The 15,789-nt window shown below is 38.4% G+C and overlaps 2 pseudogenes; one reads left to right on the plus strand and one right to left on the minus strand.

Annotated features, from left to right (window-relative positions):
* Positions 1-7,809: 7,809 nt before the first annotated feature.
* On the minus strand, positions 7,810-10,121 carry LOC137235982 (eukaryotic translation initiation factor 3 subunit I-like; annotated as a pseudogene).
* A 2,637-nt stretch (positions 10,122-12,758) lies between these two features.
* LOC137235977 (uncharacterized) lies at positions 12,759-13,769 on the plus strand (annotated as a pseudogene).
* Positions 13,770-15,789: the final 2,020 nt, after the last annotated feature.

Raw genomic sequence — 15,789 nt, forward strand, 5'->3', positions numbered from 1 at the left:
AATTGAAAACTAAGTATCTTGGCACAAGAAATATTTTAACTCGAAGACAGAAGGAAGCAAATGCAAAAGAGATTTGATTTCGGAAGAAATGTTTTGTATAAAATTATTCCCGTAGGTGCTAGAAGAACCCCTGAGGCTTGGGATCAAAACTCACACTTACTGAATCTAGGCTCTGATATAAAGTTTAAACGCTAAGGGAAAAAGTAAGCATCTATAAAAATTCCTAGTTTCATTTATGATTTACTGAGTTTTCCACATACATAGTTCGGCAACACCAGAACGCAAATTTTGAACCGTTTCTTACTGAAGCCTAACTGCACTATACATTTTATTTCATTGCAATCAACAACATAATGCTAGAACCAAGAGCTTTGTGACCAAAACTAGGTTCACAACGTTTGGTTGGTGGAAAAGATAGACTTATCCTATGTCAAAATTTAGTATAATTTTTGGTTGCATGCACATATATTTGTTTGTTCAGCTTTAAATTAAAGGAAAGTCTTCACTATGTTTAGTAAAATTTTATATGGAAACATCCTGAAATTTTGTATTTTATAGTAATAAAATAAAACAAATTTGGTCCTTTTTTCGATGAATTTTGGTCCCAAATGAAAACATGGTGTGGTAACCGTGTTCGCTTTACCGAAAATGTCCCACTTGCAGATACGAGGTTAACGAATAAACGGGACGATGTGTTTATGCATATTATGCACGATAACTTTCTATATAGGTACATATATTGTAATTTATTCTGTGAAAGTGCATAATGTAAGCAAATATGTACAGCAAGAGGCAACACTTTTTTACTATTACACTTCTTTACTTATTATGGCGGCCACCGTGGTGTAACGGTAGCGTGCTCCGCCTATCACACCTTATGCCCTGGGTTCAACTCCCGGGCAAAGCAACATCAAAATTTTAGAAATAAGATTTTTCAATTAGAAGAAAATTTTTCTAAGCGGGGTCGCCCCTCGGCTGTGTCTGGCAAGCGCTCCGATTGTATTTCTGCCATGAAAAGCTCTTAGTGAAAACTCATCTGCCTTGCAGATGCCGTTCGGAGTCGGCATAAAACATGTACATAGGTCCCGTCCGGCCAATTAAAAAAAAAAAAAAATCAAGAGAAGCACGACGCAAATTGGAAGAGTAGCTCGGCCTTAGATCTCTTCGGAGGTTATCGCACCTTACATTTATTTTTTTTTATTTTTTTACTTATTTGCGCTTACAATTCTTTATTTTTTAGTTTTGCCTTTTTCTAAACAACAGCTGTTAGTGTGGTTATTTCGATGTAACCACCTACTTTTGTGGGTAAAAATTATCCGGCTACTTTCGCGGGTAGAATACCAAAATGGTGTAAAAGTTGCCACATGATTTCGTTACCGTGGTGAAGAATGTTGTTACCACACTAGAATTGGGACGTGGCATGAGAAAAATACAATTTTAACATATCGTCATCTGATTTCATGATGGACCAGGAGCTTGACTCCTTTTTGGTGGCCCATGGCGTTCTCGCCGAAGGACACAACTGCGATCAGTGTGCCAGTCCATGCAACGTGATTGGCGAAATGTGCCGCAAGCAGAGGACCATAACCAATTTATAAAAAAAAAAGAAAAAGATGCGGTGCATTTACACAAAAAGCAGGATGGCCAACACCTTTGCAAATTTCAAATTAACTGTAAAGCAAATTTTGCAAAATAGTGGTGTGGTTTATTTCCACCACGTATCCCAAAGTGGCAACCCTAGAACGGAAGGTATGCTTAATAAGGGAGGTGTTGGTTGATTGGAACATGCAGTACGGACACAGAATGTTAGGTGGTCCGGGAAAAAAACGTCGAAATTGACGAAGCAAAGACGTCGAATGATACGTAAGTGGGTATTTGGAGGCGTGGAGAGGGGTTCACGGAGGATGTTTGTTGTGGCGGTGGCAGATCCATCGGGGGAGATACTGCTCCAGATCAAGGAAAAGATTGCGCCTGTTGCGCATATCGTCATGGATTGCTGGAAAGCGTACGAAAGTCTGGAGGAGCATGGATACTGTCACTCTCCCGTAAACCGCTCTGAGAATTTTGTAAATCCAATATCCGGTGCACACACGCAAAACATTGAAAGAAACTGGCGTGATCTTCGGGCCTCTATTCCAAAGTATGGGCCTTCAGATGAAAATTTCGACGGTTATATAGCGGAATTCCTATTTATTAGGAATAATACCGCTATTGAGGACGGCATTCACGCAATTTTTAAACATATCGGCGTACTGTATGCTCCAAATCAAACCTAATCGCGTGCGGTATGGTAAGTAAAATCTGTTTCATTTCAAGTGACCTTGAAAATAAAAAGTAGTTTTGCATTTCACATGAAATAGAAACAAAGAAATGTTACAAAAACTACATCGCTTGTAAATCGCCATCTTTTATTTTATCCTTTCAGAAGCTTTTGTTGTTGTGTTAACAATGCCTTTCAGAAGCTCGTCCTCTTATTTGGTTTAGTCATGGTCATGGCAGCGTAAACCCGGCATGGTGAGTATACTATATAGAGGATATACACAACGCATTTATAATAAAAATTTAAAAAATCTCAAGGGCTTTAAAAAATGATTCTATTTTTTCTGGGCCTTCGAGAAAATAAGAGCCAAAAGGAGTAAAAGGCCCTTTTCATAACCACAAAAAATACATAGAGACAAAAGTTGTCAAAACAATTTGGAAGTAAAAGGCCCTTTTCAGGGCCACAAAAATTACAAAGAGACAAAAGTTGGCAAACAATTTGCAAGTAAAAGGCCCTTTTCAGGGCCACAAAAATTACAAAGAGACAAAAGTAGTCAAAACAATTTGGAAGTAAAAGGCCCTTTTCAGGGCCACAAAAATTACAAAGAGACAAAAGTAGTCAAAACAATTTGGAAGTAAAACGCCCTTTTCAGGGCCACAAAAATTACATAGAGACAAAAGTTGTCTAAACAAATTGGAAGTAAAAAGCCTTCTTCAGGGTCACCAAAATTAAAAGAAACAAAAGTTTTTTTAAATAGATATGTATATATATTTTGAGTTAAAAAATCATACAATAGCCGTGTTTTTTAACACTCGTATATCCGTTTACGCTTCAACTTTATATGGACTGCTAAGCGACAAACTTTCAATACACCTCTGAAATTGGTGTGCATAAATTTTGTCCTACTAAATTTCAATACGCATTATACTCAGATGTAACTGAAATATGTGTCTTTGTTTCACCCTCTACACTAATTCTATGCATTATATGTGTGTCCACAATTCATCGCAACTGATTCAATTATATGTTATGCACAGGTATACAAAAGAGGGTTGTGTCTCCGCTTTTCGGTACGCCCTGTTGCTGTAGCTAGTTGTTTAACCACTGCCGCTAGATGGGTCTACTAAGCATTATCTAAGCGAGGATAGGCTTTTTTTTACGCGCAAACGTAAACGTATACGCGTGTATAAAAAAAACACGGCTAATACGTATAATGTTCTCGGTTCGTTTACGGCATTAGAATCCATCAATGTTGAGCGTCATATAAAAAGGAAATATACGTTTTGCAACTTTTTAATCAATGAGGTGTACGGAACAACTTTCAATTGACAACATAAGGCAATTTTGCCATGGTTTACGTTTCAGTTAAAAAGTTTATGGAAGTATTTTCTTAGCTTATCTATATATATATTGTAACGAATTTGCTGCAAATCCTCTTATTTGCCCTTTTGCTAGGTTCGTATCGCTAAACTGTTGAATAAATAACTCCAATATTGAATAATGGAAAAATTGCCTTTATTAAAATACTTCACAATAACACTCAAACTGTGCAACGAATAGCCTAATAACCAAACTGATAGCTTAAATGAAACTGACTTTCAAAATAATACTGCTATTGCTCGCTAGATAGCGTCTTAGTCGTAACTGCTTGACAACTCAAATCAAACTCAAACTCCTCGCCTTTACTGTCGCGGCTTTTATACTTTTTGATTTCTAATTGCATACTTCTAGGCTTTTCCATTCCAGAACTTACTAGTTAGTTTCGGCTACAAAATCGCCAGCCACAACTACGTGCACAAATTATTGCCCTCTCTTGTGACAACTCAGATAAGATATATGCATGTGTTTGTGCATTGCCGCTCCGCTGCTCGTATACGTACATATGTGTAGCCGCAATTATTTATTCGTTTATGCAGATACATAATGATTGAATTATTGATGTGAATGTTTGTAGTTTACAGTCTCTCGAGTACACATAGGCGTATAAGTAAATGCATCTGTGTGTGACATCTCTCTCGGCTGCCTTATATATGTGTATACTTGATTTGATTATTGACGTAAATACTGCTTAGCACGGCCTTAGTGATGGTATATCTTAGTGATGCTAATATCCGTGACAATATAATAGGGTGTATGTACATATGTATGTATGTATGTTTGTATGTTTGTATGAGGCTTATGGACTCCGAAACTACACCAGGGACCGATTTATTCTAAACTATCGTATATATGGCTCGATTTGCCTGAAATCTGGTATGTAGGTACCGTTATATCTAGAATAAAATGTCGGATAAGTTTTCTTCCGGGAAGTGGACGAGGATACATATGGGTGACTAGGGTCTCGAAATATAGGACAAAAAGTGGACCCGGGCACCCCTAGAATGTGTTTATACAATATGGATATCAGATGAATGCTGTTGATGGGTGATTTAGTACAGGGTAGTTTTCATACCTATTGGTGACTAGGGTCTCGAGATATAGGCCAAAACGTGGACCCGGGTACCCCTAGAATGTGTTTATGCAATATGGATATCAAATGAAAGCTGTTGATGAGTGCTTTAGTACAGGGTAGTTTTCATACCTATTGGTGACTAGGGTCTCGAGATATAGGCCAAAACGTGGACCCGAGCACCCCTTGAATGTGTTTATACAGTATGGATATCAAATGAAAGCTATTGATGAGTGCTTTAGTACAGGGTAGTTTTCATACCTATTGATGACTAGGGTCTCGAGATATAGGCCAAAACGTGGACCCGGGTACCCCTAGAATGTGTTTATACAATATGGATATCAAATGAAAGCCGTTGATGAGTGCTTTAGTACAGGGTAGTTTTCATACCTATTGGTGACTAGGGTCTCGAGATATAGGCCAAAACGTGGACCTGGGCACCTCTAGAATGTGTTTATACAATATGGATATCAAATGAAAGCTGTTGATGAGTGCTTTAATACAGGGTAGTTTTCATACCTATTGGTGACTAGGGTCTCGAGATATAGGCCAAAACGTGGATCTGGGTAACACTAGGATTCGTTTTTACATTATGGATTTCAAATTGAAGCTGTTGATGTGTGCTTTAATACAGGGTAGTTTTCATACCTATTGGTTACTAGGGTCTCGAGATATAGGCCAAAACGTGGATCAGGGTAACACTAGGATTCGTTTTTACATTATGGATTTCAAATTGAGGCTGTTGATGTGTGCTTTACTACAGATAATTCTTTATACCGCTGGGTGTCTTGGGTCTCGAGATATAGGCAAAAACGTGGACCCGGATACCCCGAGACAATGTTTATACAACATGGATATCAAATGAAAACTGTTGATGAGTGCTTTACTACAGGGTAGTTTTCATACCTATTGGTGACTAGGGTCTCGAGATATAGGCCAAAACATGGACCCGGATACCCCTAGAATGTGTGTGTATTTTGGGTATCAAATGAAAGCTGTTGCTGAGAGCTTTTAAGTAATTTTCATTGTGATATTCGATTTAGTCGCATCAACCTGGCAAAACTGATAAATATGCATGCGAAGCCGAAATAAAGACATGAATTAATAATACCCACATACCTATTTACATACGTCCTATTCGATTTGCCTGAAATTTGATCAATTTGCCTATATAAGTATTTACGATGCTTTTTTCCGGGAAGTAGACCAGAGACGGACTGGGACTGGGATTAGGGCTGGGACTGAGACTGAGACTCGGAGTGGGACTGGGACTGAGACTCGGAATGGGACTGGAGCAAAATACATACCACCCTCTGGGACTGGCAATAAGATATGAAGAAGAATGAGAAAAACTTGAAAGAAGAGAAAAGAGAGAAGGAGAAGGCGACTGAGAAAGAGGTAGAACGAGACGAAGATGGAGATAGATGAAGCGAAAAATTCGGAGGTAGGAGTGAATACAAAGATTAGGAAAAAGTGTGGAGGGGCGAGGGCAGAGTTAGACGGAAAAAGCTTATTAAAATGTATGCAGATATACCAAATTTAGGGCAGAACAACGTCTGCCAGGTCTGCTAGTTGAAAATAAAAAGCAATAAGGAATTTAATTGACGAAATTCCATAAAAATTGCCACTTCTGTTTTCGTGTTTGCTGCTATGTCATAAAAAGTATTGATTTTATATATGTATTTGTTAAAAGTGTCTTTCTTAATGTTACTCGTGATGGCAAAACGTACCGAGGATCCAAGACTGTCAACAATCCTAAAAGGTTGCATATCTGTGGCAATCATTCTAATGAAAGCACAATCCAGTTGTTTTTTTTTCGCTCATCTACAGACTGAGACTTACTTATGTTGTTGTTATTAGGTTCACAAAAGAATTCTATAGGAGCTGTTAATGAAGACATTTCCATCCATAAGTTTTCATTTCGTACTGAACACAATATCAAATGCAAAGTAGATTAACACATGTTCAATAAATTGCTTGCCAGAAGTGTGAAGAAATTTCTTCATCTTTCTCGTTTCTCTTGAAGCCACCAACACAATAAAGTTAAATTTATAAAAACAAAAATTACCGAGTATGTATTCTTCGATGTCTAAAGAACCGTACGATTAAAAAAATCGATTCTACATTTCTAAAAAAAGATCGATTTAATCGATTAAGAATCGAACCGAAATCCAGCTCTAGTTGCGATAGTGTGGAGAGCCGCCCTCTATACATGTTGAAGAGGTACGTAAAATCTTGGATTTGCTATCAAACGAAAGACAATACATTAATTTATAATGTAAGACATATTTGTATTTCTGAATGCATACTACCGAAAACCTGAACGCGTGCCACAAATGTAGTTCAGGTGCCGTATTTCCTCACAATACGTGCGGAGATGACTTCTCAACTCCCTGTGAGGCCGGGCCTATTCAATTAGCTGTCTGTCGGGATGCCCAGATTTCTAGCTATTCAGCAGAAACTGTTTGTTCAGCATTTCATTTATCTCTTTTATGGGGAGGAAGAAGATAACCCGTAGCAATTCTGGGAGCGTAGTTTTGACAGGACTGTGGTTTCTTCCAGTGAGTATCCCTTAGGTTAGGTGACCATATCGGGGATTTTGTTGCGATTCTGCACTTTAGGTACAATTGCATGCATGCTCGCCAAAATGTACATAGATCCTGGTCGAACATCACGCCCAGTATTTTGGGGGGTAAGACAGTCGGTAGCGTAATGCCATGTACGATGCTATTGCCTTTTTAATGGTATTGTGTTCTAAATCTCTTTGTATATTGAACTGTCAAAATATTTTTTAATATGAATAATATTTTAAAAGAGATACTTCCAAATTTTTGAGGATAGCCCAACTCCATATGCTTCATACGCAATAATTGTTAACAGTCCGCGCACAGTATACTGTGAGGATTATATATTTCAGTCAACATAACCATCACACGGCGTTAATAATCGTACATCTACATAAATGGTTAAAAATGTTTATCCGCTGTAAAATTATGATCCAGTACTATTTTAGGACAAACGCTGCATGACAGATAACTTAACCGAATTTGATATTCAATACAACACAATCAACAAACTAAAATAAATAGTAAATGTTTACCTTGCAGGAAAATGAAATTTATCTGATGTATCGGCCAAATCATCCCACATGCTTGTAAAATAATTGAGTTTAGCGCGTACCACTTTCAGACCTGTATGCAGCACAGGACTAAATTCGAGCAATTGACGCAATAGGCCAGGAATCATATGTTTTAAATTGGAGTCACCCTTGGGGCCTTCCTACAGAGAAAATATGAAAATAGCTGTGTTTTTTTTACATCTACAGACGTTTACGCTTAAACTTTATATGGACTGCTAAGCGTCAAACTTTAAATACACCCCTAAAATTGCTGCGCATAAAATTTGTACTACTAAATTTCATTACACATTATACTCAGATGTAACTGAAATATGTGTCTATGTTTCATCCTCTACACTAATTCTATGTATTGTATGTGTGTCCACTATTCATCGCAACTGATTCAGCTATATATTATACACAGACATACAACAGAGAGATAGCTGTGTTTTTAAGCTATTGCATAGATTTTATCGCGGGCTTGGCGACTAAAGCCCCCATTACTGATACTTAGCATAGACTTGACTTGACTTGGCGTAAACTTGGCAACTTAGCCACGATTATACTCCACTTGGCGCATAAAATCTGGCATCATAATCAGCGTTGAAATTTATTTTTAAATAAATGTCAATTTGTATGACAAAATGTCAAAATGAAAAGGAAACAAACAAATGGCATCTCAAAATGTAAACGTCACTTAGAACTTACATAGAAAATCAAAATTCAACAGACTTCTAAGTCAAGTTAAGTTTTGAGTAATCAGTAACATACAATGTTCATTTAACAGAACTGCAAGTGACAGTTCGCAAGCCAAGTCAAGTCTATGCTAAGTATCAGTAATGGAGCCTTAAATCAAAAAAAACCGTAACGTAATATTTGTCAAAAAAGATCCGAAAAGGCTCGTAAAGGTTCGGTTTTAGCAACAGGCCAAATACATAAAATTGGATCTCTATCATAAACAGTGGTGGGCACCACTACATTTACACGGTTACCAAATTGAGAATGTGTTAGTAAGCACGAACGCGTAGCGAGCACGAAAGCAAAATCAATTATTTATTTAGTCACTTCCTCACCATACGACCAACGAAATCAAACTAAAGAGCTGTCGTTGATTTTCACGAAGTAGCCATTGTGCTATCGCTTATCGTATACATATATGGTCGCTTACAAGCCAACCTAATAAAACTGCACTGCGCAAACAACCGGCGTTTTTTGCCCTAACCCAAATAAGCATGCGTTGCGACAATGTAAAGCATGTGTGGAAACGTCAAATCTAAATGTCACGCAGAACAAAAATTGGAAATCGGGTTAGGTCTTCACGCAGCAAATTCAATTTGAGTTGCTCTCATACAAGTTGTATGTGCATGAGACATTTTTGACAGAAAATGACTTGCGTGTGTTTATATTAGGTTGGCTTGTTAGCAGGTGCTAAGCTCACGCCTACCCCGGATCATAAAGTTACAATTAAAGTTAAAGTGAATGTGTCAGGGTGGGTGTTCCCCACGTTTGGGCGTCTGCAAGATATACGCTACCTTGGACCGCTCGTGATACATTGGGTGGGGTGGCCGTCATGGAAAAACGCCAGGTTGATGTTGTTGTCACCTCCATGGCGTCTTGTTCACCACCCAAGACAACATGGTCCATAATTGAGCTGATTGCAGCCGAGTTTACAGGCCATTCTGTTTTATAGGTCTTCAGACACATCAGCGATTCCAAGTCAAATAGCTTCGCTGCTGCATCTTTGGATGCAGTAACAAACAGAATACCATTTTTATTTACCTGCATATCGTTTTTAACAGCCGTATGATCATTTATTGAATTAATCTCACGACCACCCTCCCGTATATCCCAAACAGAAATTTGACCATTTTCGAGCCTTATGATTATTGTTTGATCCAAGGATCCCCACAGCATAGATGTGATTTTAGATGCCAGCATTGGTATGCGTAGCAATGGGCTTTGCTCCGCAGTGCTTTCATCTGCTGTGCGTGCATCAATCGCGAACCGTTCTGGATTTTGTCCCACATCTTTATCCGTGGAGTGGGCCGCCTGTTTGCCAGAGTGGCTGAAGCCGCATGTTCGCGCCGACGACTTTGTAGGTAGGGGTGTAATTGCAACGCCATGTCCTGCATCCCGTGTTTTGTCGTCCTATCGCCACCAAGACGTTCGTCATTTGGCGAGTGCCAAACATCTGGCTTTTGATCTTTTGAGTATAAAAATGGTAGATCGCCCTCACGATTGGGTTTGATTTGAGTTATGGAACGCTCATGACTTTGCAGCATTAATGCTCGCATTGTGCATTACTATCTTATAGATTTTATGTGTTGTTTGTTTTTTTTTAATGCCGGTCTGCGCCGTGAAATGTCAAAACAAATGACAGCAACAACTTTTTCACCACAGGTAAGGTAAAAGCTCTATGTCAGAAGGTTGCCATATGTCGAAATGTAGGTACGGTGGGCTAGGGCTTAGGAAAAGGATGGATATAGAGAGACATGGTCGTTGTTGGCTGGAATGTAAAACAATAGAAACTGCAACTAGAAACGGTGTTGCTGTTTAGCTATTGCATATATAAAGGGGTTAGTTACCATTAAAAGAATTGAATAGCTGTGTCATTAAAAGTGATTATGTCGACTGTGCGCAGGATCGCGTAAACGATTTTATTAAGTTGTATATTTATATATATATCCCTGGCGCGAGGTCCAGTAAGGACAAAATCGTACAGTGTTTTTTTTTGGTGGTGAAAATTTATGTGCGGCGGGGCAAAACGCCCATAAAGAAACCCGCGGTCGTCCGGAAAAAGTTATTTTCAAGGCGAAAGGCCTAGGATTCCGGCCGGCACGAAAACTACAGATTTTTTGGCTAACGCGCATGATGGATGTGGAATACGCAGGGACAGCAGTTAAACCTTGGTAAGTCGGTGGATTTAATTTTTTTTTTGAGACATATTGTCCCTTCGTTTTTTTTTGCGCCTTTTGGGGGTTCATGTACCTAAAATTTTTATTGCGGTGACTTGTCACTAAATTTCTAATGTCTTTCTTCAAGCACCAGGCCAACGTTTCATAATTTTCTTCCGGTAAAATTCTTTTTGGTAAAATTTTTTTTTGGATAATTTTATTAGTTGCCGGGGTTACGAAATTCCCAACAAACAATTTAGTTTAATGTCTACTCGATATGCCCTTGAGATCAAATTCCTTCCTCAAATCTTTAACGTTAATGCTCTACATCATCGCAAAGGCTATTCTCTATTTGGGATCGAAGGCCAATAATTTTCTTTGCTGGTATTCATTTTTGTACTTGGGGTATACTTATTTATGATATGCAGTTGTTCGAATAACAATTGTACATATTTTTTTTTTTGCAATAAAAATGAACGAAATACAATTTTATATATATGTAGTACATATACGTGGAAGTGCGGTTAGAAAGTGCTCAAAATTCCCCAACTTCACCTCAAATACTGCGTAAGGTGATAACTTACGTTCGAGAATAAACTTGGCTGTGTTTGTTGGGTTTCTTTACATATTAACAGAGAATTTAAACACTTAGCCAAAGCAAATGTCAATTTTTTTTTCTTGTGCTTTGCTTGCAACAAAAGTTGGAAGTTTGCTACTTTTTCATGTCAGATCTTTCGTTCTACATAAAAATACGTGCAATTTACTCATAATGCATACGACTGACAGCTCCGACACATAAGCAGTTTTTCATATAGATGAGTTTAACACATGCTTATGCATTATGAGTAGGTAGCATGTATTTTTATGGAGAATGGTAGAATGAGCGACACTAGCGCCATCTGATATTGAAAAGTAGCCAACTCCCCAATTTTGTTCTAAGCAAATCATAAGAAGAAGAATTTGACATTTGCTTTGGCTAAGGGTGTTGGCAAACTTTGCAAGTGAAATTATTTTTCCCACTGGTTGGTACATTTTCCAACACTTTTCACAATTAAAAACTACAATATAACAATCGAATACGACACAAAATATGTTAGCAAGTATTTTTGTTGTATAGGGAGAATATTTACAACATTGCTTCGCGAAATTTTGTATGTGAATGGGCAAGGCGTAATAAACTTCAATTGCCAAGTCTGAAGTTCCTTTATATTTATAAACGCAACATCTTGGTTGATTGTGGCGATGTTGTTGGAATGCATAAGCTTGTCTTAAACGCATTTATATGAAAAATGTCATTGTGTCACCGCCTTGAGTTAAATGTAGTTGTATGAAAAACTGCTTATGTGACGGGGCTTTTTGTAGCCCTCTCTCCTAATATGGTTTTCTCCTTCTATCTCTTCTCATTTGTTGTTGTTGTTGTTGTTGTAGTAGTCTTACTTCTCTATAGCTTTTTGTTGTTGTTGTATAATGTAGAAACGGACTAAGAAAGTATTTCAAGTATTTACAGAATTCTTATACATCTGTGGTCATAAACATTAATCGCCTAAGGCAGGGGTTTTCAGTACGATTTTAAACTCCAGTTAAGGTTGAGTTTAACCCTGCCACTTTGGCTGCTTAAGCTGAGATGAGCAGCAACATTTTATGCTATCAAACAAAGTGGCAAGGTTAAACTCTAGTCAACTATAACTTGAGTTTAACTCGCACTGGAAAACCAGGCAATAGCCCGATGTCAAAGGATAGGACTTAGGTTTTATTGTTGCTTATGACCACAATTATATAGGAGAAAAACATTGAAAAGTGGGTGGTAAAGAAAAGATGGAAGAGGAAAATAGGAAGAGAGAAGTTGGAAGTCGAGGGATATCTAAAGAAAGAGTTGTAAGCAAACAACATCTACACCTAAATTTTATTAGTTCTGTTACTTATTCATGTAATTCATTTAACAGATTCTGATATACCTTCTTTCAGTGGCTGAGCTACCATTTCTGCTTCAAATATACCTTTCCCAGATTTGTTCTCTCTTCTGCCGAAATTCAGGCTATGCTGAATCTGGCAAAAATTATAAAGGGGTTTGAGCCCATTGAAAAATGTATACATTTTGCAGAAGAAAACGGACTTAATTGGAAATCAAAAGCCGGCAAAACACATTAAAGTTTATATGCCATTGGTTCGTAAAGGTAACAACTCTTTGGGTACCAGTGTCGCAAAGGCTCCTGTCGGGTCAATTCTGAGTTGTCACGTGCAAAGGAAACTTGGTTTGAAAAAGCAAAGATATCTCTACCCCAAATTTTCTACCTTATGTACGCTTGTGCGCGCCGTTGACCAACTGCCGACACAAGGCTGGAGAACTTTGTAGAAGGTACCACGCTTTCCTCGTGTACAATAACCGATTGGTTTAACTACTGCCGCGAGGTGCTTGTTACTTACCAATTAGACCAGCAGAAGCAGAAGGGGAAGATAGGTGGGCCTGGGAAAGTCTTTCAAATCGACGAAAGCAAGTTCGGTAAAAGAAAATATAACAAAGGCATTTTTTAAGCAATAAACATGCTTTAACAAAAATATATATAAACGTATTTTATTTTAGGTGGAAGTGTGGAAAGTCACTCGGTCCTAGGTATGATTGAAGATGGCAGTGACGACCTAAGGTTAGAAGTATGCCCGAAAAATGATCGGTCAGCGGATGCGCTCATACCGCTAATTAAAAAAAACATGTGGTGGAAGGTACGAATTAGTACAGACTTTTGGAAGGCGTATAATTCCTTACCTAAACATGGGTATTTCCATTACAAAGTCAACCACAGCGACCCAGGCAACCCGTTTGTTGCATCTGATGACACACATACCCAGAGAATAGAATCTTAATGGCGCGTTGTAAAAAGATATTTTTATAAAGAAAATTATAACCATCCTGCCAATTTCGATGATATACTTGTACAGTTTTTGTGGCGCAGATCAGTCTGGAGGAATCATGAAGACCCCTTCAGGAAGCTGATAGAGGCTATAAAACATATATATATGTTCCTCACGAATAGATATTGGTGTTTACTTTGATGGTTTGATTTGTTTTCCTTTGCCATATTTAGACAAAGTACCAGCTAAAGAGCGGTACGCAGATTACAAGTAATTGCTTAAGAAAAATTTAGCCTTTTTTCTTGCGTGAAAAATAGTAGTATGGAAGTAATTTTGACGTTTAAAAATCTACGGTGAATAGTGAAACAAGCAAGAAAAAGAGCACATAAACAAAAGAAATATAAAGATTGTCACTTCCCTTATTGGGGAAAGTATTCGCAAACATATATTTTTGAATAATTTTCTGTCTATTAAATGTTTTTATTTTTCAAAAGTGGTCCTCAAATTGGTCAGCTACACCACCAACATCAATTGCAGGCTGTGTTACATCTCCATACCAGCAAATGCCACCGCAACTGGGTCCAATGCCACGACAGTCTGGTCTAATGCAGTCACAATCCGGTGAAATGCTACCTCAACACCGTATGCACCAGCAATTTGGTGGCCATGAGCAACATGGTCCTCCAGGTATGCCGCCCGCATCTACTGGACCAGGTGGGGCAATGACACCACATCCAATTATGCCAAGGTATATACCACAACAGCAACCGGGTTGTGCAATTCCACGACAGCAGCAGCAACAACCTCCCCAGCCTGGCTATCTGACAATGCCACAACAGCCGGGCTATCCACCACAATCTGGTTATCCTCAACAGCGGTTATCCTCTACAACAACCAGGTGCACCAGGTGGTTACATGGGTCAAATGATGCCACCAACACAATCTGGACAGGCGCCAATGCTTAGTCAGCCACCCATGCCGGCTCAACCCCCAATACCCGGACGCCCTGGTTATAATGTATGCTAATACAACTAATATATTTCAAATATTGCTGATGATTATTTTTGTATTATTTTCTTTAGCAACTACCTGCACCTGGTACTGATATATATCAACAGCCGCAACAGTATGATCAAGCCCAACGCCGTTTAGATCCCGATCAGATGCCAAATCCGATAAGCGTTATCATTGAAAATCAACATAGCGTTGGTGGTGCTTTTATTACTAATGAACAGGGTTTATTACCACCACTGGTGACCACAAAATATGTGGTACAAGATCATGGTAACTCCTCGCCCCGTTACGTTAGGTATTGATATTCGAAATTAATGTTTTGTTTGGCAATTACATTGATCTTTCTCCTCTGCAGGTCCTCTTTGTATTGCATACTTGCAACAGCTGATTTATTAAAAACAACAGCTTCGTCCATTACACTTACCGTCTCACCAATGGTTGAGGGTGAATATGAGCCATCCATTGTAAATTTTGGTGGATTCGGTCCAATTAGATGTAATCGTTGCAAGGCTTATATATGCAATTTGTAGATGCTGGTCGTCGTTTCAATGTCTTATGTGTAAAGTAACAACAGATGGTAAAAAAAATCTTTCACTTTTACTTGTGTTCATTGATCCATATTTTTTCTCAACAGTGCCAAATGAATATTTCCAACATTTGGGCCACACCGGACATCGTGTCGATAAAAATGAATGTCCTGAACTTGTGTTGGGTACATATGAGTTTTTGTGTAAAAAATGTTTGGGTACCGATAGCTCTCAAGGTAAACCTGAACTCATATCCAACATCAATACCTCGCATTCAATTGTGGACGCTATACGCACTACATTGGGTCCACGCAGTATGGACAAGCATATTGTTGATTCCAGTGGTAAGGCCAGAATTTCAAATGATGGTGCAACCAGTATGAAACTATTGCATATTGTGCATCCAGCCGTAAAACTGTAGTCGACATCGCCAAATCTCAAGATGCTGAGGTAAGTTTTTTGTTATATTAGAATGTGTAGAATAAAAATGTTTCTCTTATCACGTCAGCGATGACACGACTTCAGTAGTACTTTAAGCAGGTGAAATCTTAAAACAAGTCAATATGCACGCCTTCCTCAACATATGAGAGGAAGGCGTGCATGCACGTATCATCATTAAAGCTATATGTAAAGCATTACAATTATGCATGACCAAAATATGACATGGCTGTACATGTAGA

The sequence above is a fragment of the Eurosta solidaginis genome, unplaced genomic scaffold (assembly GCF_040869045.1).
Source record: "Eurosta solidaginis isolate ZX-2024a unplaced genomic scaffold, ASM4086904v1 ctg00001171.1, whole genome shotgun sequence".
NCBI classification, from domain to species: domain Eukaryota; kingdom Metazoa; phylum Arthropoda; class Insecta; order Diptera; family Tephritidae; genus Eurosta; species Eurosta solidaginis.